The sequence below is a fragment of the Amblyomma maculatum genome, chromosome 11 (assembly GCF_055883805.1).
Source record: "Amblyomma maculatum isolate TAMU_Amacu chromosome 11, ASM5588380v1, whole genome shotgun sequence".
In the NCBI taxonomy this organism is placed as follows: Eukaryota; Metazoa; Arthropoda; class Arachnida; order Ixodida; family Ixodidae; genus Amblyomma; species Amblyomma maculatum.
In genome coordinates, this window is record NC_139354.1 from 2,523,191 (window position 1) to 2,536,037 (window position 12,847).

Here is a 12,847-nt window from a genome sequence, read left to right on the forward strand (position 1 = left end):
TAGCAACAGCATAGTCTGGCGTTAGACACCACCCTTATAACCATATACACATGTGCACTTTTGCCTATTGGAAGCGAGCACATGCAGATCTGTGCCTGGCTGCAGCAGATCGCACTATCCTAATTAACGACATTTGTTTTAGAGCACTAGTTCTTACTGAAACAAACATCAAGAGCGGATTATCATAGGGCCGTTTTGCATCCTCTGCGTTCACACCTCGTGTTTCAAATTGAACAGCTAACGAAGGAACAGTGCTCAAACCTTACCTGCTTACCATGCCAGTGACATACAGAAGGGATCTGGGCCGCCCCTAGTCTAATTCGGCACATGCATGCCTCCTACCGAATATGGCAACGGGGAAGGGTGTGAGATCAAATGGAGGAGTTCGGATGAGCTGAGGGCGGGAAAGAAATGCAGAAGCAGGCTCGAATAGTAGAGGCCAAGATTGCGCTTCTGCATTGAAAGCGACGAACGATCAGGTGGCCACCCTCATGTTAGCTGCGAGATTTCTGATCAATCAAAACGATGTCAGGCACTAGATGCAGAGTGACTGTCTCGCGACGACCATCTTGTCACGCACCATGACTTCCTGTATAGGCATGGCGAAAATAACTTCACATCAGTACAAGTAGCAGTAGAAAGCTGAATGGAAATTTTTTTAGTAGCGCATTCCTCCTGCAGCCACAAGGCGAAGTATGTTCGACGGGACGTGTTACAGAAAAATTATGCAGAAATTCGTTCACATTAGTGGGATGGGCTTATTTTCTAAACAATAGTTGAGTGAGGGCTGGTCTCGCCTAGCCTGAGCAAAGACGCATGAGTCATCTGTGGACACACCTTGACACGCTCCCCCCATCCCCTGTTAACCCTTGACAACAGGACGCTGGCAAACCTAGCCCTGTCTTCTTGCTTGAGGAGAGCTAGGATAGGCGGGGACAATGCAGTGGGTGCATTCCGAAGGCCAAGAAGATGCCAGCACTGCTCGCAATGATTGTGCAGCAGTTCTTTACCTCGATAACGAGAGGGACGCTGTTTTCTGCAAAAGGAAGTGCAGCAAACTCCTCTCCACATTTTCGCATGGCATCCCGGTGAAAAGGGCACCGAAAGGCTTCGCGCGTGCACAGTAACGCTACTTGAAATGGTTTACTATATGTTGCAACCTGGTTATAGCACTCTAGGCCGGTGGCGAGCCATTACGCAAATGCAAACAAATAATTGCTCTGCAGGTCACACAAATGGCGAATTCGTTAAAATCGACAGACTGTGAGTACACGACTCATGGAATGATTAAATTTGCCACGTAAGCGATTGTACTAATTTTTAATTGTAAACAAGGATAATAAATACTTTGCGAGCATAGGTTTCTCTCTGCAACAGGGTGGTAATTCAGCATGAATGACTTTCTCTTCAAAATGAGAAAAGAATTTTGGACACCGAGCTTGAGTGAATCTTAGTTGCGCCCGCAGTGCAGCTAGTTATGAAATCTAAAATGTTTACAGTTACTACGATCAATGGACGTTTTTAAGCATGAAAACTAAAAGGTAATTCCAGGGATCAGAGCAATGCTATTGCATATGCCTTTTAAGAGCAAGGAACAGTAATCTAATATAGCTACAGTGTGTTTTAATGAGTAATGTAATTTATTACTGTTCAAAAGAAATTTTCTTGCATATATGTCATCCAATATTCCAGTTCATGGTGCGTTCTCTTTGGCGAAGGAGCATAACATCTCGTGGCACATAGTCTACATATTGAGTGGCTCCCACGTCAACCTACCATGCAGAGCAACCCATCTCTTACTCATTCTCATCATTGTTTCAGCTTCATAATTTGGACAACACTATACCATCCTTTTATTAAGAAAGGAACATCTCTAGTACTGCACATGTACAGTTGTGAGCAAAAGTGGTATACAACATTCAGCCGGTGGCGAAATACGGGAACACTGCATTGCAATTTTACTTAGCAACAGCTATCTGGGATCGAGACAATAGTGGCAGTGCCCCATTCTATCCACGTAATCTGTCGCTGTCACTGTTCCCATCGCTGTTGCTTCGGCATTTCGAGGCAGTGTTTTCGAGCTCCATCACTGGCTGAGTGTTCTATACCACTTTTGCCCACGACTGTACATGCTCTCAGCCCTACATGTGCAGTACCCTTCCCCGTGGGCTTATACTGGTCTTACCCATGCAGATAAGGTTGCACTTCGGAGGTTCTGGGTCAGGGTTGCCCTCACTCGGAAGTGGCCTCAGAATCAAGATCTTTTTCCTCTTCCTGGGCATTCGGTATGTCAATACAAAAATATTGAAGCCGAGATTCATCACTTGCTGTGGGACTGTCCAGCACTGAAGCCTACAAGAACCCGGCGCGTATCATTTAGCAAGATGCGGGGTCTAATCATCGCTCCTTCCTGGACTTCAAAAAATCAGTCAACCTTTTTCCATTAATCATTACGTTATTCTTGCTGACATACCCCATTTATCCCCTGAGGCAACAAATATAGTTAATAAAAAATGTTTGTGTGTACACAAGCGTGAAGAGCTTGGCACCGATCTAAGCAGCCAACCCAATGGGCCACAAATATATTCGCCGGAGATCTCGTTAAGATCCAAACACCCGTGCGCCGCAGCTCATGGGACGCATTTCATATGCCCTTTTTTGGCTATTAACAATGCCGTACTGGTGAGCCAGAGGATGTATCTACCGGATGCTTTTCAATGTCCGCCATCAGCAAGCCAGTGGATGTCTCGGGAGTTCAATTTTTAGATCAATGAATTGCCCCCTATGCAGACAATTTTCTTTTTGCTGAAACTTTAGAGTGCATATCTATAAGCTATAGTCTCTCAAGAGTTTTTGAGGTTTGCCAGGGTAAATATTAGATATTTCATGGAGTTTTTAGGGCGAAAGCCTTTTTAGGCTCATGGAACCTTGCGCGAGATCTGCAATATTCCACGAGATTAGTACCTGTCTAGCGTTGTGGCTGTAGAAAGAAGGAAAAGAAATTGCACGGGCCTGATACTGGCTCTGTAGCTGAGCCACCTCCGCTGCCTCGTGCGGACTGAAGAAAAAGAGAAAGAAGAGGGAGAGAAAAATGCGCACCGCAACAGCCGTCGTCCACCACCGATCTGATAAAAGTTCGGTGGCAGGCTAGCCCCCTGAAAGCGGCGGTGACCTACCTGTCCCAGCCCCAACAGAGCCAGGAGCAGCCACCCTCCCCCTGCGTCCCCTTTCTAGCGTTCCTGCCATCTGCAATGCCACACTTGAACGCACGAGAAAGTGTGATAGATACTGCGCCTTTCCTTTCCTGTCAACCAGTTATGTATACGGCATTTCAACGAACGCTGATAACAGGCAAACGATGAGAGGCAAATGATGGGAGAGGAGAAGGGTAGGCTTTCGCCATTTCCACGCAATTCCGTTAACCAATTATTTCATTTTGCTCTACTCAAACGATTCGCGTTTCTTGTTTGCGCTGCCGCAAGTGTCAATTATGCCTGCCCTGCCTCTTGGACTGAGGCTTTTAGCATGCGGGTGCCGAGAAACTGGAGGCTCTACGGAGCTCTACCCTGGACGACCAACTAGTGTTCATCGGTCTCGCTCTAGAGGCTGCCAGATTCCAAAAAACGGCAATACATCGACCAGCCCTGTCATCGCCCCCTTAACAGAAGTATATTTCTACATTGTCCCGACTGTTTTCTTTGTTCATACATTACTGATGTTCTTGAAAATTCTAAATCGTCTCAGCAGCATTTATTTAAACCTGCCACTAGCACTGGACTGGACAGCTGAACAGGTGGCGCCGCCTATCGGCGCATTGCACATTGCTGGCATTGCCAGCGCTTTAAAGCGTGCTGTTTGTCGTTGGTTTCTGTGCAAATTTTAAATCCTGATGTTTAGATGATGTGCGTGAATATATCGATCGGGAGAGCAGAAAGTTGGGCTAGTTGTATGAATATGTCCAGTGAAACGAAGTCTGGCCAAAGAAGGCTGGCGAAACGTGATGCGTTGTTGGCTGCACTGGCAGTTTTTATTTTATTTTTTTATTTGAATACCCTAAGGGCTCAGCTGGGCATTGCATAGGGAGGGAAGCTTATAAAGAAAAATAGTTACATAAAATGCACATGGGTTCATGTCATACATAATACAAATACAGGAATAACAATAATGAAAGAACAGTGTGATTTATAAAATTAGCTCAATATTGTACATTGTGGGCATGGTAAAGTATGCCAAGAAACAAAAAATATGTACGGGAAATTCAAACAGACTGAAATGCTGCACTATATTCAAGAAATTTTCGTAACGATGAGCGGAAAGATGACGATTCATTAATGGACACAATGCTGCCAGGTAAAACATTCCACTCCTTTATAGCCAAGACGAATGGGGAATTCTGATACTTGTTTGTGCAGGCAAAAACAGTTTGAATTTAATGTGCATGGTCGGTACAAGATGATATGTGATGTGCTGCTCTGATTTTCTGCATGCGAAAGATGAATTCGTGTAGTAGAGGGAGTGGAACAACGATAGGCAAAAGAATTTCTTTCGTATATCGAGGTCCAGAAGATTTAAGGATTTCTTTATTGCAGTGACGCTCTGGTATAGGGAGTGCGACCGTAGAATAAAGCGGACTGCCTTATTTTGCACAGATTCTATGGAGCTGGACAATTTACCTTGGTGGGGATGCCATACTACCGAACAATAATCTAAAGATGCTCGAATTAGAGATGTGTAGTCCTGTAGCTTGGTACCAGGGTTAGCTAAGGATAGACGACGTTTGAGAAGGCCTAATTTTTTCAGATTTGCTAGTAATATATTCTATGTGGCTATGTCAATTGAGGTCTGGGGAAAGAACAACGCCTAAGTATTTTAAAGCTGATATGTGCTCAATTACACTGTTATTTACAATATAGTGGTTTACTAGAATTTTACAAAGTGCCGAGAAAGTCATCTGTTTGGTTTTATCGGTGTTTATTTCCATCTGCCAAAGACTGCACCAATTACTTAGCCTATCTAGATATGTTTGCAAGGCAACAACATCGTTAGGATTAGATATTTCCCTATAAATAATACAATCATCGGCAAAAAGACGTATGGAGGAGCTGATGTCTGTCGCGATGTCATTAATATAAATTAAAAACAGAACGCGAACTCGTCGGACGTTTTTTTAACTCGTCGGACGCTTTTAAGTCGATTTATTTCTACGGGTTTGCACACAAGCATGAGTGACGGGTGACCTAAGCACTGTTCTTTGAAAGACAGAGGCACGCATCCATATTTGGTGTTGTCGTGGAAAGTTCCTAATTTTTTAAATTTCAGTTGCAGCCGAATGCTTTGTGCCTTCTGTTCCCCAGGAGTGACGGCACGAGTGTCTCGGAGCCGAAGCCGCACTCCAGTATCTGTAGTCACTTTGTTGACAATTGGAAATCGAAGGAGCCCAACAGCGTAAGTTAGTAGCATTCCCCGCCTGTTTACAAGAAAATCCCAGCACGGAAAAGGAAGAGCCAGCCACCATCGTCCTTCGAGCCGCGTTACGCTTTTCAGTGATGGGCAGAGACAATGTTTGTGCAGCTACTTTCGCTGACATAGTTATCAAGAATTTACTTTTTTCTCTTAACAGAAAAAGAGCAGATAGAAAACGTGAACAATTCTGCCATGATCTTCTTGTCCTCCTCTCTTCATTTGTCAATCAATGAAAATGTGCTGAGAGCTGCGTTGATACTTTTCTCTTTCCGCTTTCGCGGTATCATTTCAATGAGGTGTCAATTGTATCGTGCTGCAGTGTGATGACGTTCAGTTGACGAGGGTGGCAACCTGCGTTTCGTCCCCTAGGCCTGGGTACGATTTGTATCCGGGCAGCTTAGCGGTCTTACCGCACTCTTGTAACGCTATAATTTCGGGTTTGTCTCCGTTTGCAAGGAATGATTGTAAAACGGCTCATTTACGCAGGTCTTAAACCCCTACAGTTTCGTTGCCAGATAGTATTACTGCTGCTTGACCAAGCCATTTTTATCGCTTGGAATTCCGCGCATATCCATTGGTCCCTTCTCTCAAAATCCGCATTGAGAGCAGCGTCTCGCTTTTCAAATTCCACTGTGATTTTTTCTGTCACTTGTTTCATGAATTGCATTCGCATTCCATTCAGTAGTTTTTTTTTTTTTTCTGTTTATTATTCAATTCGAATTTGGTCTCGAGGTCTCAACCTGGTCCTTTCCTTTTTAAGTGGAGATTTCTTCACCTTCGTAGCCTCTGCTTCTTTATCCTGCTCCTCCTCCGTAGATTTCGTTGCCTGTGCCTGTTCCGATTTGTCTTCCGCGGGTTTCTTAGCTGGCGTTTCTACCATTTTGATCCGCTCGTCTTGCTTCTTAATACAGACGCGGCTGCAGCAAACGCCGCCGCTGTTGCGGATACCGACGGTGGAGACACCAGAACTTACAAAGCGGCGGGACGGAAACTCGCTGAACGTTCAATAGCCTCAGAGCTCCCACGACCGGGTGGAAAGTAGTTCTCCGAACCAATAAAGAAGGTCGTACAACGCTGAAGAGCACCAGCGACATATGAGAATTGCAGTAGCCATCAGGTAAAAGCCGGAATCAAGGAAGAGGAGGCACTCCGGGACAGACTGGCTATAAAAAATGCCAAGCAAGGAACGATTACATACCACTCACCGAGCTATGAAAATGCGAGGAAGTTGGAAAATTTTGAAACAATCAAGATTGGGGAAAAGGAACGCAGTGTGGCTTCCTACGTGAACGCACCAGAAAGTTGCAGCAAGGGAGTCATCCATGGAATCGATGAAGAATATCCAAACAAGTATATGTGCTAGAACGACTGAATATCAACGGAGGCAACCCACCAGTCAGTCATTGATGCGCGATGAATGGGGAAGACCAAATTTTTCCTAATCATTTTCGAAGAGGAGAAAGTACCACGCACATATAGCCTTAAGCTGAGTAACTTTCAAGTGCTTTCTCTACAAAAAAAAAAAAAAAAAGACAGAAAAAAAAAGTTATGTGGTCTGTTACAAGTGCGGAGGACTTGGTCATCGCTCAGACGTCTGTGACTATGAAGTTGTTGTGGCTGTAGGAAGAAGGAAAAGAAAATGCACGGGCCTGCTACTGGCTCTTTAGCTGAGCCACCTCCGCTGCCTCGTGCGGACAGATAGAAAATAGAGAAGAAAGAAAAGCAAGAGGGAAAGAAAGGCGCGCGCCGAAACAACAGCCGTCGTCCACCACCGAAGGAGTGGCGAGTGCAATGACGGCCTGCAACAGATAAAATTCGGTGGCTGGCTAGCCCGCGCCGCAAGCGGCGTTGATCTACCGTCCCAGCCCCGTGGGCCAGGAACTGCCACCCTTCACCACCTCTCTCCTCCATGACTATGAAGTGACTGGCATGGCATCGCCCCCCGAGGGGCACCCGTGTACATCGAAAGGCCAGCTATGCGGCAAAGAGCACTACACCGGAGACAAGAAGGGCAAAAATATATTTTGCACCCCGTACGTCGTTAAGAAACGCCAGTGGGAAGCCAAAAAAAGAAGAAGCGAAGCAACAAGGTCGGAGGAGCAGCACAACGCGAGGGCCCGGTCAACGTCATAATTCCCCGGCTACAAACCGGACTGCAACAGCAACGCACGGAGCCAGCCGCAAAGGTGAGCTGGTCAGCTAAAGTTTCCCAGGACTCCGACACAGTTAAACAATTCGAAAAGCTCATTAAATAACAGGCAGAACAGATTTAGACTCTCGCCAGTGCTCGAAGCAAAACACAGCACGCACGAGACGCTCTTCTTTTGGGCATACGGGGAGCCCATGGGCTAGCTTGCGATTCGTATACGCTCTTGTATTGGTGTTCTGGGGCCTTATATTTTCACCCGGTTTGCAGCTTGGCAGCTGAAAAGATTGTTGTAATATCCTGCTATGCCCTGTCTGATAGGTTAGGATTGCTCCGCAGTTTTTGCGACAGTTTTTCGTTTGGCGTTAAAAATGCCGAGCAAATGGTCCTTTATTCTTTGTTTTCATCAGCTGCCACAAAATGGTCCAAGAAGGAACGGTACATTTTCAAAGGTCTGGCGGATAAACTTGGCGCGATCTTTTTTGTCCGTTGATGCAACGGACACCCGGTGGTTAAAGCCCGACAAGGCCTGAACATCGTAGCTGTGATGACAGCGGATGCCAATCACATCCGAACCATGGTGCCCGCAAGGCGTTTGAATGTCCGTCCGTTAGCATACGTCGAACGCTCAATCAGAAGAGTTCCTATTCACAGTCAAGCTATAGGCATCCGTCCAGCATGCGGACATACGGCAGCGTATCGTCCGTACATTCTTTTGGCACCGGTGCTCCATCAGACAAGCTGTGCTGGTGGGTGTCGGTGGTTATGCCGAATATCGGTGAATAAGTGAGTTCATGGGCAGCAAACTGAGCGCCTTTTGAGGATCACAGTGAATCAGGAAAACGTCCAGGGTCTGGAGCTGCACGCACAGATGTCTGCCTATACAGACTACGGCTTCCCATACCAGCGGAGACCACCTGGTTCAGGGAGGATTTCGTAGGGCTGCTAGCTCAAGGCATCCAATTTCCTTTGTTCTAAATGGCTTTGCTCTGGACAGATAACGGTCATATCTTCCAGTTAACTCTAGAAGTAACAGAACTCTTGCAGAAACCGGCTTTTCAACTTCATATGAAAAATAGCTGTGCTCACATGCGATTAATGTTTGGTTTTATGGCTTATGGTCATGTATAATAGCAATAAGATATCTTCGAGCTCATTATAGAAGTAACCGGCCAGGTCGAAATTGTGTACGTGAACCGACGCATTGCCACCCCGCCTCCTAGCTAACCGACGCACGGCCGCTCCAGATGTAATAGAGAGATTTAGCATACCGTGATCCGCGATCCGCCACCGTGGCTCTCTACCGCTCGTGGGCGGGGCGCACAAGCTGATTGGTTCCGATGCGGCAGGTCTATGTGCCGGGCACATAGACCCATGCCCGGATCATCAAAGTGATCCGGGCATGCGCAGTGGAACGCGCGGTGGCGGATCACGGTAGCGGATCGCGGATCACGGTGTGCTAAATCTGTCTAATGTCTCCTTGCACGCGCGAGCAGGCCGCTTCGGAGAGACCAGCAGGGATCCACCTGCTCACGCGTCGACGACGACGCGTGGACCAGCGATACCCGAGCCGTACGATTACCTGGAAGTCGACCGTCCACCAGGACACAGAAGCAATGCTTTCTTTACAGGTGCTCGCCTTTCTTTCCCTCTCTTCCACTCTCTTCCAAATGTACAATACACCAACAGTCTCTACCCAGCAACCAAGTTAAGAAGTTCCTCGCTCACGGGGCTCCCACGCTCCGAATACTGCTGACCAGGATGGGATTTAGAGCAGACGCAGTTTGAAGTCAGGCCATGGCTACTGGAGGAATACACGGCGCCATCGAGTCGTTTAACGGCAAGAATTGGTCTTTATGGACTCAACGCCTCACCTTCTACTTCGTGGCGAACGATGTCTCCGACGAAGCTAAGAATTAAGCGCGCGCTCCTCCTGACGCTATGCGGGACCGACACTTTCAAGACTGTCTCCGGGTTGGTTGCACCGAAGACTCCTGGAGAAGTCAGCTATCAAGACTTGGTCACACTTCTCCAGAAGCACTTCGATCCGAGACCATCTGAGCTGTACAGCCTACCCCAAAAAGATCACAAGAATTTACTGCAACAACGACACTGTTATCGATGTGACGGCGGGCACGAGACTCATACCTGCAAGTTCAGGACCGCACAATACCATCTTTGCTCCAAGAAGGGTCACATCGAGAACGCTCGCATCACTCGGAAAAATACAACCGAGGAAGGCAAGCCCATTACCAGGCAAGGAACGCATAGTGTGAACGCTAAGTCGACGAGCAACGACACTCCGCACAACGATCCGTGCTACGAGCTTCACGCAGTGAGTGAGCGAAAACCCTTCCCAAATTCCTTGTTGATGTGAGAGTTGAGGGAAGGCCGCTAAAATTTGAAGTCGGTACGGGCGCCGCATGTTCATTAATCAGCGAGGCTACTTATACCGTCAAACATTTCATTTCATTTCATTTTATTTCCTTAAAGGCCTCAGGAAGGGTGTTACATAAGGGGCGGGAAACATTATAAAAACATTGTTATTGTACATATTTTTTTACACTTTCAAAGAACTTTGATGAGCAGGTGATAACAGTGATGTCACCTGGAAGGCCGTTCCAGTCTGCAGCTGCGCGGGGAAAACAGGAATTCGAAAAGGTAACGGTGCGTGACAATGGACGGGCGACGTGCAGGCGATGACTGGTGCGGGGTGATATGCGTGCTGGGGGAAGAATATAAGGGGCTGCCCGCATGGGACTGTTGAATATTTTATGGAATAAAGAAAGGCTACGACGGAGAGATAGTGATGATAAACCTAGGCTGTTTTTAGGGCAGAGACACTAACATCATAAGAATACAGGGCATGGATGAACCTGGCAGCGCGATTTTGAACGGACTCGAGAGAATTAATGAGGTAAGCTTGATGGGGATTCCAAATGGGTGACGCCAATTCCAGTTTAGACCTGACGAGTGAATTATAGGCTAAGAGTTTAACATGTTGAGGCGCGCAATATAGATGACGTTTTAAGAATCCTAATGTTTTATTGGCCGATGATATTGTGTTAGTTACATGCAAATTCCAAGAAAGATCACTAGAAAGTGTTACGCCTAAATATTTATACGACTGAACAGGTTGTACGGGCACTCCAGAGATTACGTAGGAAAAAGTAAGAGGATTACGACGACGGTGGAAGGATAAAAGTTTACATTTATGTGGGTTAAGTTCCATTAGCCAGTGGTCACACCAGTTATGTACAGCATTAAGGTCATTTTGTAGTGTTGATTGATCAGTGGGACCAGTGATAGTACGATAAACTACACAATCGTCAGCAAACATGCGTATGTTAGAGGTTACATGTGTTGGTAGGTCATTAATAAGAAAAAGTAGGGGGCCAAGTACTGATCCCTGGGGAACACCTGACGTCACCGGAAGGGAGTTAGAGAACTTATTCTTAATAGTAACAAACTGGGAGTGATTAGTTAGAAACTCTTCAATCCATTTTAAAATGTTGGGGTGCAGATTTAATAGGGAAAGTTTTATCATTAAGCGTTCGTGGGGTACTTTATCGAAGGCTTTAGCCAAATCTAAAAATATGACTACGGACTGTTGATTAGAATCAAGGTTAATGTGTAGGTCATGCACGGAAATAGCCAGTTGGGTTTCACAAGAGTAGCCCCTACGAAACCCATGCTGCGCGGGGTGAAAAAAGTTCTTAGAATCAAGGAAGGCCATGATATGGGTATAGATAACATGCTCCATGATTTTGCAGGGTACGCTGGTTAGAGAAATGGGGCGGTAATTTAATGGCGAGTTCTTGTTACCTGATTTAAAGATTGGAACGACTTTCCCACGTTTTCAATCGTTGGGTAGTTGGCCTGTGAGTAGTGACTGCGTGAACAACAATGACAATAAAGACGCACATGTGTCTTTGGTGTTTTTAAGTATTTTAGTGTTGATATTGTCGATATCGGCAGAAGATGACAGCTTCATGTTTTCTATCAATGATAAGATTCCTGCAGGAAAGAATATTAGGGGAGGCATAGGGTGGTGAATAAATGTCTGTTGTACAGGAAGAGGTGGATCACATTCGTTAGTAAATACGGATGAAAACGCTTCATTAAATATATTGGCGCAGTCTGTATCAGAGATTGTTTCACCTGACTCATCAGCGATTGAAATGGTACGCGCATGTTGTGGATTAATGACTTGCCAAAACTTCCGGGGGTTAGTGGTCAGCATTTTAGGTAAATCGGAATGAAAAAAGGTGCGTTTGGCTTCACGATTTTTTTTTAGGTATATATACTTTCTCGGCCTCGTAATACTTATTCCATGAGTTGTCAGTGTGTTGTTTTTTAGCTGAGCGGTAAAGGCGTTTCTTTTTGTTTTCCAAACTTTTTAATGTGTTGGTGAACCATGGGTTCTGTTGGTTGTTTCGTACGGTCATTTTAGAAATAAATTTTTCAACTAATTCTTCAATTTTCCTATTGAATAGTGACCAGTTGCCATGAACTGTTCTTTGGTTAAAGTTTGACTAAAAAAAAATTGGAACGCGCGAAGGCATTAATGGCAGTATAGTTTCCCCATATAGTTTAATTGTTTGCTTATTGATTATGCGAGAAAGGGGTTTAATGGTGAAACATGCATGTATTATTTTGGGATCACTGATACCTGGATGATATGTGACAGATTGATCATAATCAGGACGGCCCGTCAATATGAGATCGAGGGTATTAGCGCAGTCATGGGTTACACGAGTTGGTTCGGACATTATTTGTACGAGGTTGAAATTAAGGCAAATATCCAGAAATTCGTTAGCATCGCTGTTACCCATAGCTGTTAGAGTCTCCCAATTGATGGTAGGAAAATTGAAATCGCCAAAGAGTAGAATGGTGGCATTAGGGTGCTTGATTCTGATTTCATTCAATGCATTATTAAATTTACGAGGGAAATCTGAACTGTTATTAGGGGGGTTGTAGCAAACGCCAATGAGAACTGAGTGTGGTAAAGAGTGAAGTAAGATCCACAATATTTCGATATCTGATGACAAGTTAATGTATGTGCATGATAGCTCCTGCCTAGTTGCAATGAGTACTCCCCCTCCCCTCTTGTCTTTACGGTCTTTGCGGAAAAGACGAAAATTTGGCAAGTCAGCTAGGACCTCCCTGTCAGAGATGTCAGAGTGCAGCCACGTTTCTGTCAAGATTAGTAAGTTGCTGGATGATGATAAGACCAGA